This window comes from Camelus bactrianus, chromosome 20, assembly GCF_048773025.1.
Source record: "Camelus bactrianus isolate YW-2024 breed Bactrian camel chromosome 20, ASM4877302v1, whole genome shotgun sequence".
Classification (NCBI taxonomy): domain Eukaryota; kingdom Metazoa; phylum Chordata; class Mammalia; order Artiodactyla; family Camelidae; genus Camelus; species Camelus bactrianus.
In genome coordinates this window covers 18,490,482-18,503,795 of record NC_133558.1, presented here as the reverse complement: position 1 = coordinate 18,503,795, position 13,314 = coordinate 18,490,482, and the positions used below count along the sequence as shown (strand labels likewise).

The following is a 13,314-nucleotide window of genomic DNA, read 5'->3' as shown; positions in this document are numbered from 1 at the left end:
ATTCTATGAATGCAGTCTGGACTGGTCCTCGTCCTCTCCCCTGTCCCGGCCTCCCTGCCCCTCATCACCTCAATCATCTTAGTCCCTGCCTGGCACCTTCAGGTATCTCAAATGAGTTACTTTGTCACATATGGCCAGTTATTTCATGCAAATCTTTGAAGTTTGTTAAAAATTATATATTTTAAAATATATATTTCCTTTTAATAGTCTTTACCACTTATTGCATAGCCTTGACTTTCTGTAACACTTTTCCTTGGGATAATAAGAAGACTCCTTTGTCTAATGCTGCAACCACTTATTACTTTTCCTTTTGTATTTTTCTATCTCCAGTGCATTCTGAGGATGTGAAGCATCTCCCTGGAGTTGGCGTATTTTCTGAAGGCAACAGATTAACACTGGATAGCATGAATTCATTTTTTTTTTCCAACCAGTGGAAATAAAATGAGATAAATTCAGTTTCAGTACACCAGGTCAGATGGCTCTATGGCTTAGCTGGTTAAAGCGCCTGTCTCGTAAACAGGAGATCCTGGGTTCGACTCCCAGTAGGGCCTTACTCTTCCCCAGGAAGATAACACTTCTTGAAAAAAACGTTTTATGTTGGCAAGTTAACCGTCTTCTTGCTGATTCCTCCAAATACTCACTAAACTTACAGCGCCAGGGCTCAGTAAGATACATTACAAGTTGTTCAATTGCAACTTGCTCAGATTCCTTGCTTAACAGTAGATTCTTAGCCAGATGACAACTCAGATACAAACCACCCTCAAAGGATAGTGTATGTGACCTTACGCCAATCACTTTTCATATAAGTTTTGCATTAAACTGTGGTAAGATGTTTTTCAGCACCCACAATGTGTTACAGTGTAAAGCACATAGACGGGGAGATAGGTAAAATCTCCCTCAATTCTAATGATCTCCAACTCTGTAACTGTTTTTATTAAGTAAGATAATTAAGGAACCATGAATCCACTATTAAAAATTAGGATGCAGGGTTTAGGTTTGCAGGGACATAATGGCCATTTTGAAGGGAATATGAGGAGGAACAGTGTATTCCCATGTTATTCCTCTTAAAACACTAAAACTTCAGGAACGAAGATCAGCTGGAAGGAAAAACGTTCTAGCCACAAGCACCCCGGAGCTAAGCCAAGCTGCTGTAAGAAAAGGGCAAGTTGGAGAATTCTACCAGACAGCTAAAGCAACTGAATTTCAGCCCTAGAGACTTATGGAAGGTCTGTGTCTTCTTGTCTCTCCTTCATTAATTCAACAACATTAACTCCTGGTCTTTTATGTACCAGACATATTTCTGTCTTTTTCTTTTCATGGAGTCACTGGGGATTGAACCCAGCACCTCCTGCATGCTAAGCATTCTACCATTGAGCTCTTACCCTCTTCCCCAATCTGATGCATGATATGAATGCCCTCCTCAGGTTTAAAACTCTTGAGTTGAACTTGTCCATGGAAGACTTTATTCAATTGATTATATGGAGGATCAGTAAAGAGATTTCCAAGGAAGATTTCTTAGGTCCCTAAAGCATTGCTGGGACAGGGATTCAGATGTATGTGGCTTATCGGAGGAGTGGTCCTCAGGATAGGGATGAGGAAATAGCAAAGCAAAGACATAGTCTTGGATAAAGTCCAAGCTTGGCCTGAGCTCTGGAGTATAAATAGCTCTGAAGGAGAGTGGCCATTGAGTCAAGTGGTTTGGACTTCTGTACCCCTCCCTCACATCAGCCAGTTATTGGCTGCAGCTGGGAATAGAGTAGTGTTATAATCTATTAGATGTCTCCAAACAGCCAAGGGCAATTCAATGAAGAAGGTCACAGGGATAAGCCATTAGGCAGATGGGTGTAGTAGGTTGTTAAAAACAAAAACAAAAATAAAAAACTGGGAAGAGGAAAAACGTTGAGGAGGAGTACCAAGATCATGTACTTCTGTAAAACAATGCGGTAAGTGGAAAATACTCTAGATTTGTAATTTTAAGCTGAAGTGTGAATATCCTGTATGCCACCTATTAAATTTAGGGAAAATGGTGGATTTTATTTATTTGCTGATATAAATCGCTAGTTTTGTTTTAATGCTTTGTATTAGTTTCCTAGGGCTGCCATAACAAATTACTATAAACTGGGTGACTTAAAGCAACAGAAATTTATTCTCTCACAGTTCTCAGGCCAGATATCTGAAATCAAAGGATGGGCAGGGCCATATGCCCTTTAAAGATTCTAGGGAAGAATCCTTCCTTGCCTCTTCCAGCTCGTGGGGGTTGCTGGCAATCCTTGGTGTTCCTTGGCTTGTGGCCAATCACTGCAATCTCTGTCTCTGAATTCACAGTGCCTTCTTCCCTGTATGTTTGTGTCTCTGTGTCCCAATCTCCCTCTCCTTTCTCCTCAAAAGACATCAGTCACTGGATTATGGCCCACCTTTTTCTGATATGACTTCATTATAACCTGATTACATCTGCAAAGTCTCTATTTCCAAAGAAGGTGACAGTCACAGGTCCTAGGAATTAGGACTTCAATATATATTTTGAGGGGACACAACTCAGCTCACAACATGCTTAGAACTTTTATCTGCAAATTTAGAATAATACCTCAGAGTGTTGTTGCAAAGGTTAAACACTTGTCCCCAAACAACTGTTCAATAAATAAGGGTAATGATAAACATAACAATACAGGGTTTTAAAATTTTAACTTTATTGATTGCTTATTTATGTGCCAGATATCCTTCTAAAATATTTTATGTATATTTACTCATCAAGTCCTCCCATTATATGATGTATATGATATCAAGATATGCTATATATATCAAGATGTTTTATATATATATACACCATAAAAAGAATGAAATATTGCCATTTGCTGCAATGTGAATGACCACAGAGAATATTATCCTTAGTGAAATAAGTCAGATAGAGAAAGATGAATACTGTATGATATCACTTATATGTGGAATCTAAACAATAATACAAAGGAATAACAGACTCACAGACATAGAAAACAAACCTGTGGTTACCAAAGAGAAGAGGGAAAGGGGCAGGACAAATTAGAGATATGAGATTACAGACACAAACTACCATATATAAAATAGATAAGCAACAAGAAGTTACTATATAGCATAGGGAATAATACCCATTATCTTATAATAACCTATAATGGAATATAATTTGCAAAAATACTGAAACACTATGCTGTATACCTGAAAGTAACACTATAGTAAATCAAGTATACTTCAATTTAAAAAAAAAGAAAAGAAAATCCTACTACAAAATTGTCATCATATGTAGAAGGAATCAAAGATACAAAGCTAAAAATGAAGAAAAATGATTACATAGGGTCTTTCAATACTTAATAGCAATAGTGTTATTTTTGCAAATTTTGTAATGTTGTAATATTTGTCAGTTTTTTCAAAGTTAGCAATATATTGGAATTTCTTTTCTCATTCTAAATAAATATTCAATTTTGTTCTAAAAAAAATTCTTTCAACTAAATGTTTTTGATCTTGCCTATTTTTAGGCACTATGCTAGGCTCTAGTGATACACAATTCAATTGCTCATCCCCAGAAACTTATTATCTGAAACAGTGGTTCTCAATGCTACCAACCCAATGACCTATTTTTGTAAGTTTTTTCTAACACTTTATTTCATCAACTACAATGCATAGACAATGTAACTTATATATACAAATACTTTCCCCCAAACTCAATGTTATAAATATAAAATAAATAAAAGGAAAAGATTTCATAATAATTCCATTTGTTTTTCAATATCTAAATGCCTGAGTTTGAAAACACTGGAAAATAAAATAGGCAGAAAGATGTTGAAATCCGACTGATTTCATGAAATCACAAACAGTGCAAGATGCTGAATTGAGATTTGGAGAGAGATTGGAATGGGAGAATGTTTTTTCATGTGGGACAGATGTGAATCTTAGGGAACCATCTGGTAGACTATGGTAGGTGTAATTAAATCTTTCACCCTCCTCCCTGAGATAACCAATTCCTAATCTCTAAAACCTATGAATATGTTATCTTAAGGGCAAAAGGGATGTGATTAAATTAAGAATCTTGAGATGAAAAGATTATCCTGGATAGCTGAATGGGCTCAATGTAATCACAAGGTCTTTATAAGAATATGGTAGGAGGGTCAGAGTCAGAGAAGGTGATGAGGCAACAGAAGCAGAAGTCAAAGTGATGTGAACCTGAGCCAAGGAATGGGGTCATCCTCTAGAAGCTGGAAAAAGCAAGGAACGAATTCTCCCCTAGGGCCTCTAGAGAGGAGGCGATTCTGCTACAACTTGATCTTAGCCCCATAAGATCCGTTTCAGACTTCTGACCTCCAGAACTGTAAAATAATAAATGTATGCTATTTTAAGTTACTAAATTTTGGTAATTTTCTAGGGCAGCAAATAGACAGTTAATACAGATTTATGGTATGGGTGTGCACTAGAGTCAAGTATTGAAAAACTGTCTTGCTACCAAATAACCTGCTAAGTTTCTTGAAGGACTACAGTCCCATTTATAATCACATCAGATTGGGAGCTAGTCCTGGAACCCAGATGTCATACAGGAGAACTTTATCAGTGGGATTATTCTGTCTGCTACCCTGCTTATTTCTCAAATGAAAATGTGTGTAACTGGCAAAACCTTTATGCCTTCTCTGAGACTCGAACTCAGGACCTTCAGATTATGAGACTGACGCGCTGCCTACTGCGCTAAGAAGGCACTGGTTTTTTCTCTTTCCAGTAAAATTATAGATTCTTTTTCATGTTTATATGAACTTTCTAAGAAGTTATTTTTTAAAATACAGTACAAAATAAGAGTATGTGCTAGATCATATGTTTACTGTTGTTACGAGTATGTCAAAATGATTGATCAAAATTATTTCAAGATTTTGTCCTTGATTAAATATACAACATGGTGAATTTTTTCCCACTATGTCTTAATCGCCACTTACTGCTGGGAGACACTAGACTTCACTAGGTTTCACTTTACAACGATATGCGTAAAAGGTAAGATACAGATATGAGGGGCCTGAACTGGGTCCACAGGCATGAAGATTTCTAGACTGCAACAGTAAGGGACACAGAAAAATGCTTAGTTCTAATGAGAGCAAAGCTGCGATCTCCTTATCTAGCTCTGAAGCATCCTTTCCTGCTAATGTTCCCCTTACAATTGATGGCTTTGACCATGACCATGACCTGAAGGCCCTTTTGTTCTGGCTAGAAGTCCTGAATAATGTAAACAGAAGCGAGATAAGGGGGGAAAGATGAGGTGTGATGATTGAGAATGGAGAAAGAATATACTGGATTTCAATCTGGCAAAGCGGAATACGTCTTAAATTTGAAATTGTTGGACTGAGGTGTAAATCTTCTATGTGCCATCTATTATTTTAGGAAGAATAATCACTTGGTTTTCTTGTGAATATAAGTCAATTTAAAAACTTCATTATCTGTAAAATGGAATAATATCTCACAGTGTTAGTTAAAAGACTGAACACTACACAAAAAATTGTTCAGTGAATACTAATAAGTGATACAAATAATGATAGCAAACTTTATTGAGTGCTTACTATGGCGAGGTACTCTTTAAAGCAACTTATATGTATCTTACGTGTATTGGCCATCTATCTATCTATCTAATCTACCAATCATTTTAGGCAAGGTTTATTATTGTCTCCATTTTACATATGAGGAAAGTAAGACCCAGTAAGCTTAAATAACTTGCCAATAAGCTTGTGGCAACTCAGTGGAGCTGCTGGAATGTGAAAGAGAAGAGTTATCGCTGACTTAATAGGTGCAGCATCTAATGGATCAGGAGTCAGGCGGGATCAGTGAAAGGATGAGCCGCCAGGAGACAGAGACGGAGGGGGGGGGGGGCAGGGGGCGGGGAAGACTCGGTAACTCGCCCAGTTCGCCTTGGTGGGGCTGCAGTGGTTAGAACGTGTGCTCTCTGGGCCTGAAGAGGATGCGACGCCCCGCAGCAAATGCAAACTTATGCCCTCCTTGAACTTTGCAAATTAGACCATGAACTCATTCAGCAAAAAGTAGATCTGTTTGCACAATTGTTTCCTTCAATGAGAAATCACACAAAGACATCCAAACTATGGCTCGCGTTCCAGGTGAGAGGGGAGAGAAGCATCTCTGTTTTCCAGCTGAGGACATTAAAAATAACTTTCGGCTGCCGATCCCCAAACGCAGTTGATAAATTGGAGACTTTTGATCTTTGCGCCTTCGGAGTTTCGGTGCTCTTTGGTGGTGGTGATTTCTAATCATTTTCTCAATGATTGATTCTCTTCGTGTTTGATGGATATTATGCATTCATTGGCTGCTTCTCCCTTTACTCTCGAGTATCAGAAGCATCGCACAGAAGGCGAACGTGGATATCCCAAAGTAGGAACCTATCTGCAGATTTTGTCGATAGTTGGGATGGCAGAGTTATGGGAGGGGGGCGGGCGATGCTCTAGGAAAAAAAAAAATAACACGCGAGAGATGTTTTGTGTCTTTTAAACAGTTAAGAAGAGTTTTAAAGTTGCAGTTGCGTGGTAGCGTGGCCGAGCGGTCTAAGGCGCTGGATTAAGGCTCCAGTCTCTTCGGGGGCGTGGGTTCGAATCCCACCGCTGCCAGCTTTATTGTTTATATAAGAAAGTTCATATTACTATTCCTAGCCCACAGAGAAAGGAACTGAAGTTACAGCCTGTTAATCTCTTCCCTGTAGATGGAGGAATCAGGGTGTTAATGCATAGGGTAAACTGAAAAATGGCCCTCCAAAAGAATCTCCATCCTAATTAGGGGAAGCTGTAAATATTACCTTACACGGAAAAAAACTGGGGAAGTCTTTGCAGAAGAGATTAAATTAAGGACCTTGAGATAGGGAATTTATCCTGGATTATCCAGGTGGAGTTACAGAAGCCATAGGAAACTAATACAATGTCTTCAAGTGCTAATAAGCAATGCTACAACAAACACTTCTTTCTGTTTGTTTGCCAATCTGATAGGTAGAAAATATTATTTCATTGTAGTTCTGTAGGTTGGTGGTCTCTGGGAAACTCCACGAGGTAGGATAGAGTTTAGGAGAGTTTCCCACACCTTTAGCCACTCGGCCTCTGTGAAAGAACTCTTCTCATCTAAGCCAATTCCTGGAAGTAGGAATTTTCTCGTAGCTTTTAAGGAAGCGTTTGTTTACTGGGGTTCTATTTGCAGACTTGAGGGGGCTGGGATGTGGCGGTGGACTGAACCCATGATTCTAAAGAAATTGGAGACTACATCCTAAAAGGCTCCCACACTACCTCCAAAAAAGCTTTTAATTAAACTTTTTTTTCTCTTTTTCAAAACATATTAAGAAGGTTCTGTAGTCTGTATGTTTAAATAGACTTTGCTTTTTCTGCTTTATTTGTTCAAAGTAGGAGATTCATTCTTAACATCGGGAAGATCAGAGGCCCATCTGGAAGGGTCGCCTGCTTTATCCTAGCACTATCCCACCAGTCAGCTTCGTTTTGGTCCCCGCAGTCCCAGTCAGGTGGACCGCCCTCAGACCCAGCTCTCTGCTCGTCCCCGCGGGGGATGCAACATGGGGGTAAAGGGCAGGTCATTGTGGGATGCAGGGACCTGGTTAGAGGGGAGAAGGCGTTGCCTTCTTTGCAAGTTGATTATATTGTACTGGAAATCAGGCCCTTGGTGGACAAGGAGGGGGTCAACGGGTTGTTCTTTGGACCCGTAAGTCTGTTCACCTTAGGAGGATTGTACCTGGATCCAGGGAACACCTTGTGGCCAGCCCGGGACTATTCTGCCTCTCCCCTTTCCCCATTCCGAGGGTCTCTACACCAGTGGTTGTCTGATCAGAGTCTTTACAGCGACCTTGACATTGGCTTTTTAGGGTTTTAAGAGAGCGATGTGACTGACTCTGTAGCTGAAATTCCCAGCCTCCTCTTCTCCGCTGCTGATTCTTCTCCGCTCCCGATTCTTGCTAAGGGCAAGTGACGCGCAGGGACACTAGGTGCTCTAACCCGGCAGTCTAAGAGCCTTTCAGTGGAGTTTAGAGTACCTCACTTAGTACATTGAAATGAAGAACCTTAGTTACAGAAGACGAGGCACAGTAATAGCAAAATTTGCTTTTAGAAGATTATCTCATTTGGAAAAAATGAAGTAGCCTAGACTTTTACTAATGGTTGTTAATGGACTAATTGAAGTGTTATTGGTCCAAATATTTAAGTTGCCCAAAACTTTTCTCGCTTGTGTTAGCTCTGCAGCACATCTAATTAAGCAGAACGTCTTCTCAGAGTTGGCCTTTTTTCCTACAATAAACTCCACTGAATCACATAAACTATGGCAAGAATCCTTAATCCCACGGTAAGGAAAGACCTAGTATTATAACCAGCCAATACGTGGGCTCCATGGCTTAGTTGGTTAAAGCGCCTGTCTTGTAAACAGGAGATCCTGGGTTCGAATCCCAGTGGGGCCTTGGTTTTTTCCCTCCTCCTAGGAAGCCGATTTCTTCATTAACTCATTACTAGTAATTCTGCACTTTATTTAATCTTACTATAAATTCTGTTCCAGATACTGATAAGCGGTTGTGACTGCAAAAATTCTCACCCTTAAAGAAAATGTGGACAGGACTCTTTATGTTCAAAAGCGGTAACAACTATGAGAGAGGAAACACAAAGAAAATGGACTTCTAATGGCCCAGAGAGCTGGGAAACCCAGAAATCAGTTTCTCATTTTTGCTAAAGTTCTTCCCTGTCCTCTTTTTTGTACTGGCGGCTGGGAGGTGGTGGCAACAAAAACGTCTCCAATTCTTAAAGTTTTTCTCTGCACTCCCATATAATTTATTAGTGATTCTAGGGAACTCAGCATTATGTTATCTGTTTTATAGATGATTTTCCAAATATTACTACATTATAACAACAATAATTTATATTTACTTATATGCCCTCAGTCTTCAGGGCTTTAGTCCCAAAGGAAATACATAAATTGGCCCCACTGAAACTGAACTTTAATTCTACAATTTAAAAAACAGAATGATCCTAGAATGCACGGATTCCCAAGCTTACTGTACATTTAAATCACCTAGGGAACTAGTTAAAATACAGCTTCTTGGGACTCATCCCCAGAGGTTTTAATTCTGTTTTGGTGAAAGGCCCAGAAATGTGTGTGTTTTTAACAAGCACTCCAAGAGATTTTTGAATGAATTAAAATCACATTTGTCAAAAATCTGGCTTAAAGTATTACACACAGAGCTGAAGTGAAAGTGTGGTCCACCTATGTTGTTAGCACTTTGGTACTGATTCAGGAACATCTAGTTTCTTATCCTCTTATCTAGTTAGCGTTATTGGAAGTCCACTATACTCCAAGTGGTTCCAGGCATACCGTCACTTAAGCTGCCCAACAATCCTGTCAAATGTGTTATAGTCAACTCTTAGAAGATGAGAAAATAGGCTCAATGATATTCACCATAACATAGTAAGTGACAAGTTCAATTTCAAACTCAGGTCTGCCTGGTTCTGGAACCCATGCTTTTCTTGTGACACCCATCTCCTATTTGATTAAAGACAAGAATGAAGTTTTTGGCCACAGAGCTAAATAAAATTAAGTGACTTAGACTGATCTCAAACCTTAGTCCTATGGGTTAGGTAAACTGAGATAACTCTATTTTCTGCTAGAAGACATTCAGCGTAGTGAACAGTTATTTAAATTATGGAAGAGGAAAATACAAAGCCGAACCTCAGAAATCTATGCAAGAGATTCTCCATGAAAAAAATGAATCTTCTCCATCTCCTAGGCTCTGTTGTTGTTGTTGTTTTGTTTTGTTTTGTTTTGTTTTGTTTCTGTTTGTTTGTTGGTGGTGGTGGTGGATGTTTTTTGTGGGGGTTTTCTGCCTTGGACATGCTCTCTTCATGCCCTGATTCTTTAGATTTAAAGACAATATTTTACTTAGGGCTGCTATAAAATATCACAGACTGGGAGGCTGAAATGACAGAAGTTTATTTTCTCATAGTTCTGGAAACTGAAAGTCCAAGATCAAAGTGCCATCAGAGTTGGTTTCTGGTGAGACCTCTTTTCCTGCCTTGTGTCCTCACACATCTTTCCTCTGTATGTGCTAGAGGAGAGACAGAGAGAGAAAGGGAGAGAAAGAGAGATAGAGACTAAACTAGCTTCTTATAGGGACACCAGTCTTACTGGATTAGGGCTCCACCCTCATGATCTCATTTAACCCTAACTACCTCTTTAAAATGTAGTCATATTGGGGGTTAGGGCTTCCACATGTGAATTTTGGGAGGACACAATCCAGTCCGTAACAAGTGGGAAAAGGGAGGACTGTACAGCTTAGCTCTGAGTAACAGCTTAGTCATGACAGCATCTAATAACTTCTGAAGTGCAGGCTGAAAAGGGAGCTTTTTGGATGTGAAGAAATCATTGAGATAAAAGTACTGTCAGACAATTAAGCAAGGATTTGGCTTTTTCAATTGCTTCATTAGTTCTACCTTGTTCATAGTCTTTGTGTGATGAAGATGGGTGGACATTGTACCTACATTTGTAAGAAATAAAAAGAGGATCTTAATTTGACAGGCATTGTGCTTTAGCCAGTTGAAAAAGAGGAAGGAGGACACAAATCTTGCCCCCAGGGAGCTTTCAATATGGTTGAAAAGACCAAATAAGCACATACCCCAAACTCTACAGTCATTTAAAAAACCAATGTTTACTCATGACATTTACAAAGCATTCACTTGGTGTGTGAATTCTGAAGTGTGTGAGCCTAATGAACCTTGGACAAATTGCTTACCTTTTTTAAGCTTCAAGTTCTTCAACTGTAACATGAGGACAATGATAGTACCAACCTCAAGGAGTTGTTAGGAGACAATTCATGTAAATTGCCTAGGAGGTGTTATTCCATTATTATCATCATTATTGTTATTAGCACAATATTTGTTTTCTTTCTGAAAATTGTTGGGGTAAATCCTGCTCTCCCTTGCTATTAAGATGGGATTAATGACTGGAAGAAGTGATGCAATCTATAATCAAAACCAAAAGTGTAAATAAAAGATAGATCCTGTCTCCAGGGAGATTAATTCACCAGTGACAGCCCCTAGGGGATCACTGGCTCTCTGGGTGTGAACTGAATTTATCTGTCTTTGAACAGATCTGGAACGAGGAGAGATTATCTGATGCCTCCAGGATCCCATTCACCCTACCTGCCATATTAAGACCTTTGGTGGCTCTTATTGAAGCCCTGGCCTGATTGTACCTGCTTCCCTCCCACAGGCCTGTTGGAATCCAACCCTTTTGCAAACTTTCTCCTGACTTAGCTTCAATAGCTAAAGACATCTGCTTAATACAAATTCAAATGAGAAGAGGTAAGTTCTGGTGATGTCTCCTTCTACTCACACCAACCTAGATGGTATTGGGTTTTGTTCAGTTTTATTTTGTTTTGACAGAAAATGAAGGCTCTGAGTTTTGGACAAGATCAAGCAGGGTAAGATGCCTCCATGAGCTACGTGACTTCTCATTATGCCAGACCAATGGCTGTCACTGGTTCAAAATTTTGTTGATCCCAGAATTATGTCCAGAAGATCCAGTTATCTAGGAGACAGGGAGGAATGAGCAAGCATGTCAAGTCACTAAAAAATCAATTCTCTAAAAGTCAATCTTCTGTCATTTTTGTCACACCCTTATGTGAAGATCAGCAAGAATTTCCCAGTAAATGAAGTTTTTATCTTTTTGTTTTAAAATAAATGAATGAATGAATGAATGAATGAATGCCAATACACTGAGGATAAATTTGAGGGTCAAATAATATAAACAATAACCAATGATAAAATATTAATGATTTCATTCCTATACTTAGGTTTTTTAAGGTTAGAGGAGGACAGAAATGGGTGAAAAGGAAAGAGGCAAAAGAACTGCTTTCATATATCTCTCTAATGCCTTCACCATCATTTATAAGTGTTAAGATCCCAACCCTTCCTTCTTATCTAATTTTCATTTATATTAAGGTCATACATGTTCAAAGTTGAAATAAAATAATACTCTAGGCTTGCAGTGAAAAACAGCAGTTCCTTTCCTCATCATTCCTCACTCTCAATCCCTGTTCTCCGAGGTAACAGATTTTTAATAATTTCAGTGTTTTCTTCTATTTACCCATATTTCTTAATAGCAAGCTTTTATTATTTTTGGATTTCTTTAGTTTTAAATATAATTTATTTATTATTTAGTATAAAAAATGAGAACTTTTAATCCTCAATTACAAAGAGGGAGCAAGAGTGAGGACAGAAAAGAGGGAGATCTTTGCCTCGTTCTCCAGATACTTTTATTCCTTGACTCTTATTTTTCCCAGATACTCTTACTTTTTGGTTAGATCAGCATGGAGAGTTTACACTTTCATGATTGCATAAACATTAGTCACAGTGTACTAACCACTGTATATAAAATAGATAAACAACAAGATCCTACTTCATAGCACAGGGAACTATATAGTCAACATCATGTAATAACCTATTATAAAAAAGAATACGAAAAGGAACATATATATGTATAACTGAATCACTATGCTGTACACCAGAAACTAACACAACATTGTAAATCAACCATATTTCAATCTAAAAAAAATTAGTCACAGTGGAATCATATAATGAACTACGGTTACCTAAAAGAAAAAAATCTCAGGTCTCACAGATGGTCAGATGGTACAATTCCTGTTGTTGTTTTGTTTTTGGAAACATGACAAGGGATCTTGTCCTCATCACCAGCCTGTTCTCCTCAACTGCATTAATGCAAATACAACACAGGTCTTCAGGGATATTCTACCTCGTGCTAAGAGGATTCTGACAAATCAACATCATTTATGTGGGTCACTTTCAACCCAGTTGTTAGTGTAGACTAAAACAACAGAAAAAAATAATTAAAACCATACCCATGGCTCAGGCAGTAACAATGAAACCTCTGGTAAAGGTAACAATTATGACAAAGTCATAGCTAATTTCTTTGGTTGAAAACTCCCAGAAATCATACCCCTGTCGCCTCCAAATTTCTGCCCCAAATTAGCAAGGTCCTGTGATGTTTCTTGCCCTGGCAGATCCTGCAGCCATCTAACCCTGTTTACCTGATGGGTACAGAGAGGGCTTTGAGGAGAATTGTTCCTTTTACTCTGCAGCCCTCTCAGTAAGGAAGCCTTGCAGTATTTTTTTTTTAAGACTTTATTTAGCCAGTTTTACATCACAGCAAAATTAAGCAAGAGTACAGACATTTCCCATGTAATTCCTGCCCCACCACATGCATTGCATCCCAGCTCCTTTATCAACATCCATCACCAGAGTGGTACCATGGTTCCAC

General features: G+C 38.8%; 4 non-coding genes across 4 annotated transcripts; 3 read left to right on the top strand and 1 right to left on the bottom strand.

Annotated features, from left to right (window-relative positions):
• The first annotated feature begins 477 nt into the window (after positions 1–477).
• On the top strand, positions 478–551 carry TRNAT-CGU (transfer RNA threonine (anticodon CGU)). Its single transcript has one exon. It is a non-coding gene; the product is annotated as a tRNA-Thr (tRNA).
• A 4,090-nt stretch (positions 552–4,641) lies between these two features.
• Positions 4,642–4,714, bottom strand: TRNAM-CAU (transfer RNA methionine (anticodon CAU)). Its single transcript has one exon. It is a non-coding gene; the product is annotated as a tRNA-Met (tRNA).
• Positions 4,715–6,532: 1,818 nt separating this feature from the next.
• On the top strand, positions 6,533–6,614 carry TRNAL-AAG (transfer RNA leucine (anticodon AAG)). Its single transcript has one exon. It is a non-coding gene; the product is annotated as a tRNA-Leu (tRNA).
• Positions 6,615–8,375: 1,761 nt separating this feature from the next.
• Positions 8,376–8,449, top strand: TRNAT-UGU (transfer RNA threonine (anticodon UGU)). The gene has a single exon. It is a non-coding gene; the product is annotated as a tRNA-Thr (tRNA).
• The last annotated feature ends 4,865 nt before the right edge of the window (positions 8,450–13,314 follow it).